The sequence below is a fragment of the Scyliorhinus canicula genome, chromosome 3 (genome assembly GCF_902713615.1).
Source record: "Scyliorhinus canicula chromosome 3, sScyCan1.1, whole genome shotgun sequence".
In the NCBI taxonomy this organism is placed as follows: domain Eukaryota; kingdom Metazoa; phylum Chordata; class Chondrichthyes; order Carcharhiniformes; family Scyliorhinidae; genus Scyliorhinus; species Scyliorhinus canicula.
Genome location: NC_052148.1, coordinates 133,043,779 through 133,063,349, shown reverse-complemented (window position 1 = coordinate 133,063,349; position 19,571 = coordinate 133,043,779). Strand labels below are relative to the sequence as shown.

The following is a 19,571-nucleotide window of genomic DNA, read 5'->3' as shown; positions in this document are numbered from 1 at the left end:
CTAATGTTTTCCCATCCTTCCTAAACTGCAGTGCCAAGAAATGGATGCAATGTTCCAGTTGAGACTTCCTCTTATAGAAGTTCAATAAAACCTCCTTGGTCTTCGATGTTATGCCCCTATTAATAAAGCCTAGGATACCGTAAGCATTACTAACTGCTCTCTCAACCTGTCCTTCCACCTTTAATGACTTAGACACATACACACCCAGGTCCCTCAGCTCCTGCACCCTTCTTTGAGTTGTGCCTTTTATTTTATATTGTTGTTCTTATCAAAATGAAACATTTCATAGTTCTCTACGTTGAACATCATCTTCCACGTGTGTGCCAATTCCACCAACTCCTCTATGTCCTTTTGAAGTTCTACACTAGTGATGGGCAACCTAGGCTAGTGAGTGGGCCGCAAGTGGCTCTCCTTCATCTCAGTGGCCGCAAGATTGAAATCGGACTTGGTCACTAACCATGACCCTCACGAATAAAATTAAATATATTTAACGCGTGCCAAATATTTCATTAGTTATAGAAAATGTTTAATCATTGACACATTAATAGAACTATCAACTTCAAATGGTCCAGGTCATTATTATGTATCAGGAAAAGCAAGAATCCCAACATCCACACCTGGGGAAGTCCTCCACAAGCCTTCCTCCAGCCCCAAAAGCATCCATTAGACACTATACTCAGTATATAACAATTCTATGATATTAAATAGTCACTTCAACAATTATATATTATAACCAATCACTGTAATAATTATATATTATAAACAATCACTGTCAGCCTGAGCTGCTCTGAAAACACCAGGCTCTCTGTTTAAATAGATCTGAACTTCGCAAATTATCCAATGTAAACAACAAAATAAAAGTTTGTCCCCTGAGTGAATCAGTAAACTCCCGATGATCTGCAACACTACTCGGCTCACCCAGCCGCGAGCCCCGTTACCATGGAGACGGCTGGCCGGGGAGGAGGGAGTGTGCACAGCGGCACAGACAGCAGCGCCCATCCATCACCACACCAAATAACATAACTGAGGACAACGAGTGATTTCCTGTACAGACCAACATTACGGTGTTTGTGGGGCAAGGAGAGTTATTCGGAGTTGTGTGTAAGTGGAATGATTGCACATTCAAACGCCCCATAGTGCAGCGGAGCAGTCCTAATTTGAATAATAACAGAACCGAGCTGTTCAGCACATACCGAAAGCAGTAACTCAGCACAAAGGGTCCAGGAGAGAGCAGTAAGTCAGTATAGAGAGACAAGGAGCCAACATTAACTCAGTAGAGAGTCCAAGGAGAGAGCATTAACTCAGCATACAGAGTCCAGGAGAAAGCATCAACTCACTAGAGTCCAGGAGAGAGTAATAACTGTATACAGAGAGTCCAGGAGAGGGAATTAACTCAGTACAGAGAGTCCAGGAGAGGGAATTAACTCAGTACAGAGTCCAGGCGAGAGCATTAACTCAGTACAGAGAGTCCATGAGAGAGCATTAACTCAGTGCAGAGAGTCCAAGAGAGAGCATTAACTCAGTACAGAGAGTCCATGAGAGAGCATTAACTCAGTGCAGAGAGTCCAAGAGAGAGCATTAACTCAGTGCAGAGAGTCCAGGAGAGAGCATTAACTCGGTACAGAGAGTCCAGGCGAGAGCATTAACTCAGTACAGAGAGTCCAGGGGAGAGCATGAACTCAGTGCAGAGAGTCCAGGAAAGGGAATTAACTCAGTACAGAGAGTCCAGGCAAGAGCATTAACTCAGTACAGAGAGTCCATGAGAGAGCATTAACTCAGTGCAGAGAGTCCAAGAGAGAGCATTAACTCAGTACAGAGAATCCATGAGAGAGCATTAACTCAGTGCAGAGAGTCCAAGAGAGAGCATTAACTCAGTACAGAGAATCCAGGAGAGAGCATTAACTCGGTACAGAGAGTGCAGGAGAGAGCACTAACTCAGTACAGAGAGTCCAGGCGAGAGCATTAACTCAGTACAGAGGGTCCATGAGAGAGCATTAACTCAGTGCAGAGAGTCCAAGAGAGAGCATTAACTCAGTACAGAGAGTCCAGGGGAGAGCATGAACTCAGTGCAGAAAGTCCAGGAAAGGGAATTAACTCAGTACAGAGAGTCCAAGAGAGAGCATTAACTCAGTACAGAGAATCCAGGAGAGGGCATTAACTCGGTACAGAGAGTCCAGGAGAGAGCATTAACTCAGTACAGAGAGTGCAGGAGAGAGCACTAACTCAGTACAGAGAGTCCAGGGGAGAGCATTAACTCAGTACAGAGAGTCCATGAGAGAGCATTAACTCAGTACAGAGAGTCCAGGCAAGAGCATTAACTCAGTACAGAGAGTCCAGGGGAGAGCATGAACTCAGTGCAGAGAGTCCAGGAAAGGGAATTAACTCAGTACAGAGAGTCCAGGCGAGAGCATTAACTCAGTACAGAGAGTCCATGAGAGAGCATTAACTCAGTACAGAGAATCCAGGAGGGAGCATTAACCCGGTACAGAGAGTCCAGGAGAGAGCATTAACTCAGTACAGAGAGTGCAGGAGAGAGCACTAACTCAGTACAGAGAGTCTAGGGGAGAGCATGAACTCAGTACAGAGAGTCCAGGAGAGAGCATTAACTCAGGACAGAGTGTGCAGGAGTGAGTATTAACTCAGTACAGAGTACAGGAAAGAGCATTAGCCCCGTATAGAGAGTTCAGGAGAGAGTGCTAAGTCAATACAGAAAGTCCAGGATAGAGCATTAACTCAGTACAGAGAGTCCAGGAGACAGCAATAACCTGGTACTGAGAGTCTAGGAGAACGCATTAACTGAGTGGAGTCCAGGAGAGAGCATTAACTCAGTACGGAGTCCAGGAGAGAGCAATAACCTTGTACAGAGAGTCCAGGACAGAGCATGGACTGAGTAGAGAGTCCAGGAGAGAGCATTAACTCAGCACAGAATGTCCAGGAGAGAGCATTAACTCAGTACAGAATGTCCAGGAGAGAGTATCAACTCAGTACAGTGTGCAGGAGAGAGCATTAACTCAGTACAGGGAGTCCAGGAGAGAGCACTAACTCTGTACAGAGTCCAGGAGAGAGCATGAACTCAGTACAGAGTCCAGGAGAGAGCATTAACTTAGTGCAGAGTGTGCAGGAGAGAGCATTAACTGTACAGAGAGAATCATACAAAATCGCAATACGAGTGGTAGCTGGTTTCCACCTCTCCCAGGTTAATGTGGGTTTTGAATCGTTCGAGCGTTATCTTTATGGATCGGAGCCTCCAATGAAGGGATCAAGCATGACTGCCTTTTGGACAGCCTCTCCATCCCAGCTGTGGAGCTGGATAGGAGCGATGAATTGGAATCCTGTTAAATCCAGAGGAAATTATAAAATAGTTTATGCAGACTTGCAAAACCCCTCATCCGGATGGCTTTCCGATGGAATTTTATAAGGAGTTCTCGAAACAGCTGGTGCCTTTAATTCTGAATATGTTTCATGACTCTTTATCCTGTCGTCAGTTGCTCTCTCCCCTCACAGGCTTGTTTTTCAAGATTGTGAAATCACTCTTGATTTTCAAGAAGGACAAAGACCAACAGAGAGTGGGTCGTACCGACCTATTTCACTCTTTAATGCGGATGTCAAGTTATGTGCCAAGGGGTTAGCATTATATCTGGAACCCAGCTTCCCAGGGGTAATCTCAGAGAATCAGACAGGCTTTGTTAAGGGTCGACCAATTTGCATCGTCTGCTAAATGTTGTCCTTTTCCCCTCCTCGGTGGCCAAACTAGGGGTAATTGTTCTCCTGGATGCCGAAAAAGCATTTGATAGAGTGGAGTATCTGTTTGAGATTCTTGGGTGATTCAGCTTTGGCCAAAAATGTATTTCCTGGATTTGAGTACTGTAGAAGGCCCCCACTGCATGTGTCCGTCCGCATGTCCTGAACTCTGGTTATTAGGGATGTAATTCTGAGGCTAAATAAGGCTTTGGTCAGACCCCATTTGGAGTGTTGTGAGCAGTTTTGGGCCCCGTATCTAAGGAAGGATGTGCTGTCTTTGGAAAGGGTCCACAGGAGGTTCACAAGAATGATCCCTGGAATGAACAGCTTGTCGTATGAGGAACGGTTGAGGACTCTGGGACTGTGCTCGTTGGAGATTAGAAGGATGAGGGGGGATCTTATTGAAACTTACAGGATACTATGAGGCCTGGATAGAGTGGATGTGGAGAGGATGTTTTCACTTGTAGGAGAAACTAGAACTAGAGGACACAATCTCAGACTAAAGGGATGATCCTTTAAAAGAGAAATGAGGAAGTATTACTTCAGCCAGAGGGTGGTGAATCTGTGGAACTCTTTGGCACAGAAGGCTGTGGAGGCCAAATCACTGAGTGTCTTTAAGACAGAGATTGGTAGGTTCTTGATTAATAAGGGGATCAGGGGTTATGGGGAGAAGGCAGAAGAATGGGGATGAGAAAAATATGAGCCATGATTGAATGGCAGAGCAGACTAGATGGGCCGAGTGGCCTAATTCTGTTCCTATGTCTTATGGTTTATTTTCTGATGTATATGGCCACTTTCCACGCTCCTGTTCATTTTGGCAATAGAACCCCTCATTATAGCGCTGTGGTCCTCTACTAAGCGGAGGGGAATATATCGGGGGGGAGTGGAGCATCGGGTGTCCCTTTATGCAGATGACCCACTTCTCTATATTATGGATCCAGTACTCTCCATAGATGAGATCATTGTTTTTTTGAAAATATTTTCATTTACGCTTTTGATATTTTAAATTTTTAAAACACAACATAGCAAATAAAAAATAACTCCCACCCCAGAAACCTCAACTAAACACCCTACTTTGCCACCCGTCTTAACAGTAGACGGTAATCAGCTCTTGAAATGTCGTGCAAACAAACACCATCCCCACCCCAACCAAAGCCTTTTCCAGACACAAAAAACTTCATTAGATCTCCAGCCACATCGAGGTGGAGCAACTGACTTCCAGCCCAACAGGACCCGCCTGCGGGCGATCAGTGAGGCGAAGGCTAAAACATCAGCCCCTGCTCACATCTGCAGCTACGGCAAGTCCAATACCCCAAATATGGCACCCGAGAGACTGGGCTCCAAATCCACGTGCAAGATCGCCGACATGGTGCTGAAGAACGACCTCTCAAATTTCTCCACTTCGGCAGGACCAGAACATGTGCGTGTGATTTGCCGGGCCCTTCCTACACCGCTCACAAATATCCACCACCCCCTCAAACACCCGGCTCATGCTCGGCTTTGTCAGGTGTGCTCTTTGTGGTATCTTTAGATTTAGATTTGTATCAACCCCAGCCTCGCACATGAGGTTGAGGCGTTCACCCTTCCGCAGCACCTCACACCTCACCCCCTCCTCCAGCACAATCCCCAGCTCCTCCTCTCACTTGGCCTTACCTCCATCCAGAGATGCCATATCCACGTCCAAAATCCTCCCATAGATCGCCGAGATTGTTCCCCCCTCCAGCCCCATCACCGACAGCACCTACTCGAACAACGAGGAGGGTGGTGTCACCGGAAAAACCTGTTTTGTGAAATCCCGCACGTGCATATACCTAAAAAAATATAATGATTACCCGCGGGATCCCAAACGTCGCTCCCAACTCCTCCAAACTCGCAAATGGCCCTTTGGAAATAGATTCTCATTTCCATCTCCCCTCCGTCCATCATCCCCGAAACCTAGCATTCGACCTCACTGGCTCCAACCCATGGTTCCCTGGGAAAGGCATCAACTTCGACCTCGCCCCTAACCTAAAGTGCTGCCGAAATTGCCTCCATGTTTTCAAAGTGGGCACTGTCGCCATCCTCATCGACAAAGCCCCCGGCTTCCTGCTCTAGCCCTGCATCCTATTCTCATCCGCTGTGCAATAATAATAACTCAGGTTCGGAAGGCCAAAGTACTGGTAGGCACGGAAACAAAAACTGCAGCAGAAGGTTCATCCTGATCCACCGGCACCCGGCCTGCCAACGATATCCCTACAGCAGTGTTCTTCAAACTCGGGGTGGGACCCGCAGGTGGGTCGCAGGCGGGTATCGGGAGGGTAGCGGAGCCGTCTTTCGCGGCGCTCCCAATCGCGCAAATCCCCGCGCAGCAGCCGGCTTTTAATAACGTCGGCTGCATGCGCCCTTTAAAATGGCCGCGAACATGTAAAAACAATTTGGCCGCATTGCGCATGCGCGCCAATGATCGGTCGCGCATAAGCAGTGTGGCCACTATTTTTTTAAACGGTCGCAGCTTTTTGTGTTACAAGTTCGGGGGGGGGGGGGTTTATTCATTTTATTCATTTATTTTATTCATTTAATTTTTATTTCTTTCATTTATTTTACTCTTTTTTTTTACAAGTTCGGGGGGGTTTTTATTCATTTATTTTATTCATTTAATTTTTTTTTTTACAAGTTCGGTTTATTTGATAAAACTTTACAAGAAAAAAATGCATATCTTTGGACAGATGGAGACTCCATACTTTCCGACACCGGAAGGCTTCACCTTCATCCAACAGGTTCCAATGGAGGAGGGTGTACGAGGGCCAAAGTAACCCAAAACCATTTCCTCCATTTTTATCAGTAGCAAACAAGGTAAGAGAAAATGGTGGGTCGCGAAGGTTGGCCAACTTGGATCCCGAAGGTTGGCCGGTTGGTAAAAATGGGTCCCCGGAAAAAAAGTTTGAAGAACACTGCCCTACAGTACATAAAGAGGCCAATCGGCCCATCGAATCTGCACCGGCCCTCTCAAAGAGCACCCCAACCCATCCCCGTAACCCAATTACTGCACCTAACCTTTTGACCAATCCACCTAATCTGCACATCTTTGGACTGTGGGAGGAAACTGGAGTACCCGGAGGAAACCCACACAGACACTGGATGAATCTGCAAACTACAACCAGACAGTCATCCAGGGCCGGATTTGAACCTGAGTCTCTGGTACTGTAAGGCAGCAGTGGTAACCACTGTGCCACTGTGCCGTCCACTAGAGGAAAGTGGAAGGCTAGATAATAATGGAAGGCTGTCCCATCTCAGTAGATCCACCTTGACCCTACCAACCAGGCTCTTAAAATTCAATTTAAGGAGCCGGCCCAATCCCGAATTACCTGCTCTCCCAAGTACCTAAAGTGGGCAGCTGCCGCCCGAAATAGTAACCCCCCCAAACCTACCCCCGCCCCTGGAGAAGGCTCCACAAAACACTCACTCTTCTCCAAATTCAACTCACAGCCTGAAAAAGCCCCAAATCTCCTAATCAGTCCCATGATATTCCCCACTGAAGAGCTTTGGTTGGAGATATACAACAACAGATCATCAGAATAGAGAGACACTCTGTGCTCCACCACTCCCCCCCCGCCTCCCCAAAACTATCTCCTTTCATTTATCTGGGCACCTCAGCACTATGGCCAAGGGCTCTATCGCCAGCGCAAACAGGAGGGGGGACACGGAGCACCCCTGTCTCGTTCCCCTATGTAATTGAAAATACCCCAAACTCACCTCATTCATAGGAACACTTGCCTTCAGTTCCTTGAACAGGGGAGCCCAACTGGGGACGTTACTGTTTCGCCTTGCCAAGATTAGCTTTCACTATTTGGGGGTCTCGGTGGCCCACAATTGGATTTGGCTTCATAAATTAAATTACACTAATCTGGTGACAGTATCAAAACAGACTTGCAGAGGTGGGATAACCTGCCCTATGATTGGCGAGGAGGGCAGCACCGTGGCGCAGTGGTTAGCATTCCTGTCTCATGGCGCCAAGGTCCCAGGTTCGATCCCGGCTCTGGGTCACTGTCCGTGTGGAGTTTGCACATTCTCCCCGTGTTTGCATGGGTTTCGCTCCCACAGCTCAAAGATGTGCAGGCTGGGTGGATTGGCCACGCAAAATTGCCCCTTAATTGGAAAAAATGACTCGAGTACACTAAATTTTTTTTTTAAATGATTGGCGACTAGTGTTCAGACTATTAAAATGAATGCGTTCCCGAGATTTTTATTTCTCTATCAATGCCTCCCCATTTTTGTGCCCAAGTCCTTTTTTGTTAAAGTCAACAAATTAATGTTCTACTATAATTGGGCAGGTGAGACTCCCCGAATCCAGGAGAGGGGGAGGGGAGGGGTCCCTCCAAAGAGACAGACAATCGGGGGGCTTGGCCCTACCCTATTTATTGTTTTACTTTTGGGCAGCCAATATTGTGAAGATATTATTGTGGTTTAGCGATCCTGGTTTCATATGCAGACAAATGGAATTGAGCGCCTGCACAGGTTTTAGTCTTCGCGCAATAGTTACTGCATAGTTGCCTTTCTCCCCGGTGAGAAATTCCCTGAATCCAGTGATGGTCTCCACTCTGAGAATTTGGAAGCTGTTCAGGCAGCATTTCAAGCTCTGATCCCCGTCTTCACTCGCCCCCATCTGCAATAACCATCTTTTTCTGCTAGCGGGTTTGGACTTGACATTTAAGTCTTGGGAAGGGAAGAGTCTGGAGAGGTATGGAGATCTGTTCGTGGAGGGGAGGTTTGCTAGTTTTAAGGAGCTGGCGGAGATATTCTAACTGCCTGGTTCCAGTCTTTTTAGGTATTTTCAAATTTGTGTTTTTTCGCGCAAGGCTTTCCATGAGATATAGGAACAAAATTAGGCCATTCGGCCCATCGAATCTGCTCCGCCAATCGATCATGGCTGAAATGTTCCTCATCCCCATTCTCCTGCCTTCTCTTCATAACCCCTGATCCCCTGATATCAATCAAGACATCCCCTTATTTTTTTGGAATCAAAATAGCTTTTTGTCACAAGTGGGCTTCAAACAAAGTTACTGTGAAAAGCCCCTAGTCCCCACATTCAGGCGCCTGTTTGGGGAGGCTGGTATGGGAATTGAACCCGCGCTGCTGTCCTTGGTCTGCTTTACAAGCCAGCTATTTAGCCCCCTGTGCTAAACCAGCCAAATTTAGAGTACCCAATTCATTTTTCCCAATTAAGGGGCAATTTAGCGTGGCCAATCCACCTACCCTGCACATCTTTGGGTTGTGGGGGCTAAACCCACGCAAACACAGGGAGAATGTGCAAACTCCACACGGACAGTGACCCAGAGCTGGGATCGAACCTGGGACCTCGGCGCCGTTAGGCAGCAATGCTAACCACTGCACCATCGTGCTGCCCTTAGACATCCCCATATTAATCAAGAACACCAGATGTATGCTTGAGTTGTTACCTATAGGGATACAGACCAGGAGCTGGAAGTTGGAATTAGACAAAATAGTTATTCTTAGAACATAAGTAAAAGGAGCAAGAGTCGGTAATATAGCCTCTCGAGCCTGCACTACTGTTCAATACAATCATGGCTGATCTCATTATGGCCTCAACTCCACCATCCTGCCCGTTCTCTGTAACCCTTCAACCCATTACTAATTAAAAATCTGTCTAACTCCTCTTTAAATTTACTCACTGTCCCAGGTTCTACCGCACTCTGAGGTAGCGAATTCCACAAATTCTTGACCCTTTGGGAGAAGTAGTTTCTCGTCATCTCTTTTTTAAAATTTGCTACCCCTTATCCTGAGACTATGACCTCTCTTTCTAGAATTCCCCACAAGAGGAAGCATCCGCTCCACATTTACTTTATCCATATCTTTATCCATCATTTTATATACCTCAATTTGATCTGCCCTCATTCTTCTAAACTCCAGAAAGTATAGGGCTGAACTGCTCAATCTCTCTTCATAAGAGATAGAACATAGAACATAGAACAGTACAGCACAGAACAGGCCCTTCGGCCCTCGATGTTGTGCCGAGCAATGATCACCCTACTTAAACCCACGTAACCCGTATACCCGTAACCCAACAATCCCCCCATTAACCTTACACTACGGGCAATTTAGCATGGCCAATCCACCTAACCCGCACATCTTTGGACTGTGGGAGGAAACCGGAGCACCCGGAGGAAACCCACGCACACACGGGGAGGACGTGCAGACTCCACATAGACAGTGACCCAGCCGGGAATCGAACCTGGGACCCTGGAGCTGTGAAGCATAGATGCTAACCACCATGCTACCGTGAGGCCCCTTGCTACCGTGAGGCCCCTAATCAATCTAGTGAACTTCCTCTAAACTGCCTCCAATGCCACTACATCTTTCCTCAAATATGAGGACCAAAACTGTGCACAATACTCCAGGTGCGGTCTCACCAATGCCTTGTATATTTGCAACAACATTTCCTTACCTTTCTACTCTATTCTTTAGCTACAATTGTCAACATTCCATTCACTTTATTTATTATCTGCTGTACCTGCATGTTAGTTTTCTGTGACTCATGCATGAGGACACCCAGATCCCTCTGCACCGGAGCACTCTGAAGTCTCTCCCCATTTAGATATTAAGTTGCCTTTCCATTTTGCCGACCAAAATAGATGACCTCACACTTGTCCACGTCAAATTCCATCTGCCACATTTTGGCCCCCTCCCTTAACCTATATATATCCATTTGTAAAGTTATTATTTCCTCATTGCAACTTATAGTCCTATCTATTTTGATCAAATCATTAATATAGATTATAAATAGCAGCGGCCCAAGGACAAAACCCGTGGCACCCCACTGGTTACATCTTGCCATCCAGAAGAAGACCTATTTATCCCATCTCTCTGTCTTCTGTCTCTCAGCCAATCTTCTATCTAAGCTAACAAATTACCCTAACCCCATGTGATCTAACCTTGTGTATTAAACTTCTGTGCGACACCTTATCAAACACCTATTGGAAGTCCAGATATACTTTCCCCTCCTTTCCCTTGGTCCCACCCTCTTCCCTTTTGAAGAAGATTTTGTTTTTGGCCGTGTCTGACGGGGGACATGTACAACCATATCCTTTCAACTGAATCCACTGCATTGAGCAAGTTGAGGACGAAGTGGGAGGGTGAAATGGGTCCCATTCTGGGTGGTGACATGTAGAGTGAGGCTCTTCACAGGGTCAACTCCATGTCTTCCCGCGCTCGGTTAAGTTTGATTCAATTCAGGGTGTTGCATTGGGCACATCTGACTAAAACGAGGATGAGTGGATTTTTATCCAGGGTGGAAGATAAGTGTGAGTTGCTTTTGGGGGCCGGCTAACCACACAAATATGTTCTGGTCTTGTCCCAAGTGGATAAGCTTCTGCACCATTTTCTTCAACACCATGCCGGAGATACTCCGTGTCGATTTGGATCCAAGTCCGTTGGTGGCTATTTTTGGGGTGTCGAACTTGTCAGTGCTTCAGTCAAGGTGAAGGCGGATGCCCTCACCTTTGACTCGTGTTTTAAAAAATGTATTTTATTACAAACATGTATCAAAACAGGTTACAGCGAACAAACACCCCGGGAAACATGCTTCCCTACAATCAACTATACAGTCTGTACAGATCTTTCCTCTTTTTCACCCCCCCCCCCCCCCCCCCCCCTGCGTGTGACGAACAACCCCTCAAACATGGTCACAAACATCCCCCACCTTTCCTTAAACCCCCATGAAGAGCCCCTTAACTCATACTTTATGTTCTCTAATCGCAGGAAGTCGTACAGGTCACCCAACCGAGCCGTTTCCCCCGGCGGCGATGCCGACCACCACTCCAGCAAAATTCGCCGCCATGCAATCAGAGAGGCGAAGGCCAAGACATCGGCCTTCCTCCTCTCCATGAGCTCTGGCTTCTCTGAGACCCCAAATATTGACACCAAAGGGTCCGGGTCCACCTCCTCCTCCGCTATCCTGGCTAAGACTGCGAACACTCCCGCCCAGAATCTTCCCAATTTTTCGCAACCCCAAAACATGTGCGCATGATTCGCTGGCCCCCGTCCACACCTCTCACTCATCTGCTACCCCCTGAAAGAACTCACTCATTCTCGCCTAAGTCATATGCACTCACCTTTGTCTCGTTGATAGCCTGGAGCTGAGTTCTGCTTGGGTGAAGGCCTCCTACTCTGCCTGGTGCCTCGGCTTGGTTGAGCATCTTTTCTACATTCGGAGAAGGTTAAGTCCACCATTAGAGGGTCAGTGAAGCATTCTACCTAAGATAACAGCCATTCATTTCCTTTTTTAAGGAGCTAGTCACCGTCAGCTGTTAAGGGGTTTAGTCTAGATTTTAGTGTGAAAGTTAATACATGCTTTTGTTTTTTTTGTCTCTTTCTTCTATTGCATTAACTCAGCACAGTGTACAGGAGAGAGCATGGACAAAGTAGTGTACAGGAGAGAGCATTACCTCAGCACAGTGTACAGGAGAGAGCACGGACAAAGTAGTGTACAGGAGAGAGCATTAACTCAGCACAGTGTACAGGAGAGAGCATGGACAAAGTAGTGTACAGGAGAGAGCATTAACTCAGCACAGTGTACAGGAGAGAGCATGGACAAAGTAGTGTACAGGAGAGAGCATTAACTCAGCACAGTGTACAGGAGAGAGCATGGACAAAGTAGTGTACAGGAGAGAGCATTAACTCAGCACAGTGTACAGGAGAGAGCATTACCTCAGCACAGTGTACAGGAGAGAGCATGGACAAAGTAGTGTACAGGAGAGAGCATTAACTCAGCACAGTGTACAGGAGAGAGCATGGACAAAGTAGTGTACAGGAGAGAGCATTAACTCAGCACAGTGTACAGGAGAAAGCATTACCTGAGAAAAGAGAGTTCAGGCAAGTGCATTAAATCAGTACAGAATTGTGACACTTCCAGTGGCAGCCATGGTGTGAGTGGTCGCACATAGGGCAGTTCCTGCTTGAAAGCATAGAAAAGTGCAGTTGAAGGTCAGAGGAGAAGTTACCCACCGGAGTGGTACATTCACTGGTTACCAAACCCGGCAGAAGAAGGTAAAAGGCCTGGCCAAGGAGTTGGAAGGGACCTGTGCCGCAGGAGCCAGTGCAAAGATGGCTGAGGGGGAAGGGCTTGTGCAAGTTGGAAAGACCCAGATTGAACAGTTGATGGCCTTCATCAAGGAAATATCCTCCAGCAGAGGAAGGAGGTGCAAGAGGATCGCTCAAAGGCCATCCAAGGGGCTGTGGCACCCCTTAAGGGCTCGATGGAGAGGGTGGAGAAATGCTTTGAGACACAGGGGTCATGGATCCGAGAGATTGAGAGGGTGATGTTGGACCACAGCGATTGGGTGGTGGCATTGGAGGGTCTCTTAGGAGACCTTTGCAAGACATTGAGAGCAAGGGTAGAGGAGCAGGAAAATAGTTCAAGAAGGCAGAATCTGTGGATAGTTGGCCTGCCTCAAGGTGTGAGTGCCACGAGGTACATTTTGGATACTGGCGGGGCTGGTGGTGGAGGGGGTGCTGGATAAGGCCACTGAAGTGGACATAGCGCATAGATCCCTGAGGCACAAGCCTAGAGCAGGGGAGCCGCTGTGGGCGGTGATCATGTGGTTCCATAGGTTCGTGGAGAAGGAGAAGATTATGCAGTGGGCCATGGAGAAGTGCAACTGTGATTGGGAGGGGAACAAGGTCCGAATATATCAGGACATTGGAGTCGAGCTGCCAAAATGGTTAACTGGGTTCAACAAAGCCTAGGTGGTGCTATATTGGTGGCGGATCAGGTTTGGGGTGCTCTATCCGGCGAAACTATGAGTGATGTATGAAGGCCGGGAATACTTTTTTCAGACCCCAGAAGCGGCCGATGACTTTATCAAGGAACATAAACTGGGGGAGAACTGAACTGAACAATTCTGGGAGACTGAGGTGTTTACTTTGAAATAATTGGTAATATGGTTAGAGTGGGGGGTCGGGAGTGGGGGGCTTTCTTTTCCTCTGATATGGAGGGTTTTTGTTCTTGTTTTTTTATTTACTGTTGGATTAACAAAGGGTAACGGGGTGAAAAGCTTCTATGGGGTGGCTGTCCCTATATCCCTGCCTGCTGCCTGTGGCTATGTGTTTCTTTTTCTGTTTGTTTGTTCTTGGGGAAGGTGACCTGTGATTCAAGGTGAGTCTTTGTTTGGGTCGGGGAGGGTAAGGTCAGCGGGGAGTCTTCTTCATAGAGAGGTGAGGGCGGGGAGGAGAGGGGGTCAGCGGGAGAAGCCTTTGGGTAGGCAGGAGCAGCCATACAGGTGCTGGTGAATGGAACGGAGATGGGGGAGAAGGCCAAGAGAGGTGGCCGTGGGGAGGGGGGGGGGGGGGGGGGGATAGGGGGATAGGGAGAGTGACGTGACGAGGCAAAGTGGGAGAAGAGACAAGGTCAGGGGCGGCGAAGGGGCCATCTTGGATGGCCAGGTATAGGATGAAATTAACGGGGCTGGAGCCAAAAGGGGAGGATGGCGGACGGTAGAGAGATATAAAGGAGTAAGCCCCCGGTAAGGCTGATAACGTGGAACATAAAAGGGCTCAATGGACCGGTTAAAAGATCTTGAGTCTTTGTACACCTCAGAAGCTTGAAAGCAGAGGTGGTCTTTCTGCAGAAGATGCACCTCTGCATGAAGGACCAGGTTAGGCCAAGGAAGGGGTGAGTGGGTCAGATTTTACACTTGGTGTTTGATTAAAAGTCACGGGGAGTGGCAATTTTAAGGAATACGAAACCAAGGTTTGTGAGGGCGAAGGAAGTGAGGGATCCGGGTGGGAGAAATGTGATCATGAGTGGGGTATTAGAAGAGACGCCAAAGATGTTGGTGAATGTGTATGCACTGAATTGGGATGATGTAGGTTTTCTGAGGGGTTTGCTGGCAGCAATCCCGGACTTGGCCACGCATCAGTTGATTACAGGAGGAGGTTTTAACTGTGTCCTAGAGTCGAGGGTGGATAGGTCGAGCTCCAGGTCAATGGGTTGGATACAAATGGCAAAGGAGCTGGGTGGGCTTATGGAAAGAATGGGTATGATGGACCCTTGGCGCTTCAAGAACCCAGGGGAAGGGAGTATTCCTTTTTTTCGCATGTTTACAGAGTGTACTCCAGAACTGACTTTTTTGTGGTGAGCCTGGAGGTTTTGGTTGGGGTGGAGGGGGCAGAGTACCTGGGGAAAGTAATCTCGGACCATGCGCCCCAGTAGCTGGAGATTCGGCTTAGATCGGGACGGGAGCAGAGGCCGGGGTGGAGGATCGATTTGGGGTTGTTGACAGATAGAGGGTCTTGCTATATACTGCGGGCTGTGATTAAAGATTATGTAGAATTGAACCAAAACGGGGAGGTGTCGGTGGCCACCTTTTGAGAAGCGCTAAAAGTGGTGGTCCAAGGGGAGATTATATTGTTCAAGCCCCATGCGGATAGGACAAGGAGGGAGAAATATGAACGCGATCGTTGAGGTAGATAGGGAGTACTCGAGGGTGCCCACCACGGAGGCATTGATGAGGAGGAAAAAATTTACAGGGGCAATTTGATAGGCCGACAATGGGGAGGGCAGTAGGACGGCTGCATAGGGCAAGAGGGGTGCAGCACAAATATGGGGAGAAGGCAACCCGAATGTTAGTGCATCAGCGATGGAGGCAGGCCTTGCCCAGGGAAATATTGAAGATACGGACTGGGGCAGGGGATGCGGTGTCGGAGCCGGGGAAGATAAATGAGACGTTTAGGGATTATTATAAGGAGGTCAGCAACGTCAACGAGGGTAGCAGCCTGGCTGGGTAACTTATATTACTTTCTTCAGCTGGAAAAGATTAAATAAGAGTTACGTGATTCAGCGGAGGGCTTCGAGGTAAGGTCGGGTGCTGGTGCCGTGTTTGAGGAATTGTTTCGTCACGTGGGAGAGGGTGTGCATATAAGAGGGTGACTATACCTGCGGGAAGTGCACCCAACTCCAGCTCCTCAGAGACCGTGTTAGGGAACTGGAGCTGGAGCTGGATGAACTTCGGATCATCCGAGAGGCAGAGGGGGTTCTAGAGAAGAGTTACAGGGAGGTAGCCACACCCAAGGTACAGGACAAGAGTGGCTGGGTTACATTCAGGGGAAAGAAAACGACCACGCAGACAGTGCAGGGATCCCTCGTGGCTTTTCCCCTTCAAAACAAGTATACCATTTTGAATGCTATTGGGGGGGGATGACCTACCGGGGGAAGGCCCTAGCTGCCAGGTCTCTGGCACTGAGTCTGGCACTGGGGCTCAGAAGGGAAGGGGGGAGAATAGAAAAGCAATAGTAATAGGAGATTCAATGGTTAGGGGAATAGATAGGAGATTCTGTGGTCGCGAGCGAGACTCCTGGAAGGTATGTTGCCACCCGGGTGCCAGGGCCAGGGATGTCTTGGATCGTGTCTTCAGGATCCTGAAGGGGGAGGGTGGGCAGCCAGAAGTCGTGGTGCACATTGGTACCAACGACGTAGGTAGGAAAAGGGGTGTGGAGGTAATAAACGAGTTTAGGGAGTTAGGTTGGAAGTTAAAAGCCAGGACAGACAGAGTTGTCATCTCTGGTTTGTTGCCGGTGCCACGTGATAGCGAGGCTAGGAATAGGGAGAGAGTGCAGTTGAACACGTGGCTGCAGGAATGGTGTAGGAGGGAGGGCTTCAGGTATTTGGATAATTGGAGCGCATTCTGGGGAAGGTGGGACCTGTACAAGCAGGACGGGTTGCATCTGAACTAGAGGGGCACCAATATCCTAGGAGGGAGGTTTTCTAGTACTCTTCTGGAGGGTTGAAACTAATTTGGCTGCGGAATGGGAACCGGATTTGTAGTCCAGCAACTAAAGTAGCCGATGTTCAGGAGGCCAAAGCATGTAGTGAGGCAGTGGGGAAGGGAACACTGACAAAGGAGAGTACTTGCAGGCACGGAGATGAGTTGAAGTGCGTATACCTCAATGCAAGGAGCATCAGGAATAAGGTGGGTGAACTTAAGGCATGGAACGGTATTTGGGACTACGACGTGGTGGCCATCACGGAAACTTGGATAGAAGAGGGGCAGAAATGGTTGTTGGAGGTCCCTGATTATAGATGTTTCAATAAGATTAGGGAGGATGGTAAAAGAGGGGGGGGGGGGGGGGGGGGGGAAGGGGTGACATTGTTAATTAGAGATAGTATAACAGCTGCAGAAAGGCAGTTCGAGGAGGATCTGCCTACTGAGGTAGTATGGGTTGAAGTCGGAAATAGGAAAGGCACAGTCACCTTGTTGGGAGTTTTCTATAGGCCCCCCAATAGCAACAGAGATGTGGAGGAACAGATTGGGAAACAGATTTTGGAAAGGTGCAGAAGTCACAGGGTGGTGTCATGGGTGACTTCAACTTCCCAAACATTGAGTGGAAACTCTTTAGATCAAATAGTTTGGATGGGGTGGTGTTTGTGCAGTGTGTCCTTTTCTAACACAGTATGTAGATTGTCCGATCAGAGGGGAGGCCATATTGGATTTGGTACTTGGTAATGAACCAGGGCAAGTGATAGATTTGTTAGTGGGGGAGCATTTTGGAGATAGTGACCACAATTCTGAGACTTTCACTTTAGTAATGGAGAGGGATAGATGCAACAGGGCAAGGTTTACAATTGGGGGAAGGGTAAATACGATGCTGTCAGACAAGAATTGAAGTGCATAAGTTGGGAACATAGGCTGTCAGGGAAGGACACAACTGAAATGTGGAACTTGTTCAAGGAGTAGATACTACGTGTCCTTGATATGTATGTCCCTGTCAGGCAGGGAAGAGATGGTCGAGGGAGGGAACCATGGTTGACAAGAGAGGTTGAATGTCTTGTTAAGAGGAAGAAGGAGACTTATGTCAGGCTGAGGAAACAAGGTTCAGACAGGGCGCTGGAGGGATACAAGATAGCCAGGAGGGAGCTGAAGAAAGGGATTAGGAGAGCTAAGAGAGGTATTGAAAAATCTTTGGCGGGTAGGATCAAAGAAAACCCCAAGGCCTTTTACACATATGTGAGAAATATGAGAATGACTAGAGCGAGGGTAGGTCCGATCAAGGACAGTAGCGGGAGATTGCGTATAGAGTCTGAAGAGGTAGGAGAGGTCTTGAACGAGTACTTTTCTTCAGTATTTATAAATGAGAGGGGCCATATTGTTGGAGAGGACAGTGTGAAACAGACTGGTAAGCTCGAGGAGATACTTGTTAGGAAGGAAGATGTGTTGGGCATTTTGAAAACTTGAGGAGAGACAAGTCCCCCGGGCCTGACGGGATATATCCAAGGATTCTATGGAAAGTAAGAGATGAAATTGCAGAGCCGTTGGCAATGATCTTTTCGTCCTCACTGTCAACAGGGGTGGTACCAGGGCATTGGAGAGTGGCGAGTGACGTGCCACTGTTCAAAAAAGGGAATAGGAATTAGCCTGGGAATTACAGGCCAGTTAGTCTTACTTTGGTGGTTGGCAAAGTAATGGAAAGGGTACTGAGGGATAGGATTTCTGAGCATCTGGAAAGACACTGCTTGATTAGGGATAGTCAGCACGGATTTGTGAGGGGTAGGTCTTGCCTTACAAGTCTTATTGAATTCTTTGAGGAGGTGACCAAGCATGTGGATGAAGGTAAAGCAGTGGATGTAGTGTACATGGATTTTAGTAAGGCATAAGGTTCCCCATGGTAGGCTTATGCAGAAAGTAAGGAGGCTTGGGATAGTGGGAACTTTGGCCAGTTGGATAACGAAGTGGCTAACCAATAGAAGTCAGAGAGTGGTGGTGGATGGCAAATATTCAGCCTGGAGCCCAGTTACCAGTGGCGTACCGCAGGGATCAGTTCTGGGTCCTCTGCTGTTTGTGATTTTCATTAATGACTTGGATGAGGGAGTTGAAGGGTGGGTCAGTAAATTTGCAGACGATATAAAGATTGGTGGAGTTGTGGATAGTGAGGAGGGCTGTTGTCGGCTGCAAAGAGACATAGATAGGATGCAGAGTTGGGCTGAGAAATGGCAGATGTTGTTTAACCCTAAAAAGTGTGAGGTTGTCCATTTTGGAAGGACAAATATGAATATGGAATACAGGGTTAATGGTAGGGTTCTTGGCAATGTGGAGGAGCAGAGAGATCTTGAGGCTATGTTCATAGATCTTTGAAAGTTGCAACTCAAGTGGATAGAGCTGTGAAGAAGACCTATGGTGTGCTAGCGTTCATTAGCAGAGGGATTGAATTTAAGAGCCGTGAGGTGATGATGCAGCTGTACAAAACCTTGGTAAGGCCACATTTGGAGTACTGTGTGCAGTTCTGGTCGCCTCATTTTAGGAAGGATGTGGAAGCTTTGGAAAAGGTGCAAAGGAGATTTACCAGGATGTTGCCTGGAATGGAGAGTAGGTCTTGCGAGGAAAGGTTGAGGGTGCTAGGCCTTTTCTCATTAGAACGGAGAAGGATGAGTGGTGACTTGATAGAGGTTTATAAGATGATCAGGGGAATAGGTAGAGTAGACAGTCAGAGACTTTTTCCCCGGGTGGAACAAACCATTACAAGGGGACATAAATTTAAGGTGAATGGTGGAAGATATAGGGGGGATGTCAGAGGTAGGTTCTTTACCCAGAGGGTAGTGGGGGCATGGAATGCACTGCCTGTGGAAGTAGTTGAGTCGGAAACATTAGGGACCTTCAAGCGGCTATTGGATAGGTACATGGAGTACGGTAGAATAATGGAGTGTAGATTAATTTCTTCTTAAGGGCAGCACAGTAGCATTGTGGATAGCACAATTGCTTCACAGCTCCAAGGTCCCAGGTTTGATTCCGGCTTGGGTCACTGTCTGTGCGGAGTCTGCACATCCTCCCCGTGTGTGCGTGGGT

General features: G+C 47.8%; 1 protein-coding gene across 2 annotated transcripts in view; it reads left to right on the top strand.

Moving 5' to 3' along the window:
- Positions 1–961: 961 nt before the first annotated feature.
- LOC119962964 (putative methyltransferase NSUN7) overlaps positions 962–19,571 on the top strand; it is a 225,941-nt gene continuing 207,331 nt past the window's right edge. For both annotated transcript variants that reach the window (XM_038791341.1, XM_038791340.1), the window contains exon 1: positions 962–1,101. The gene's annotated coding sequence lies outside the window, so the exon portion shown is untranslated. The remainder of the gene's footprint in view (positions 1,102–19,571) is intronic.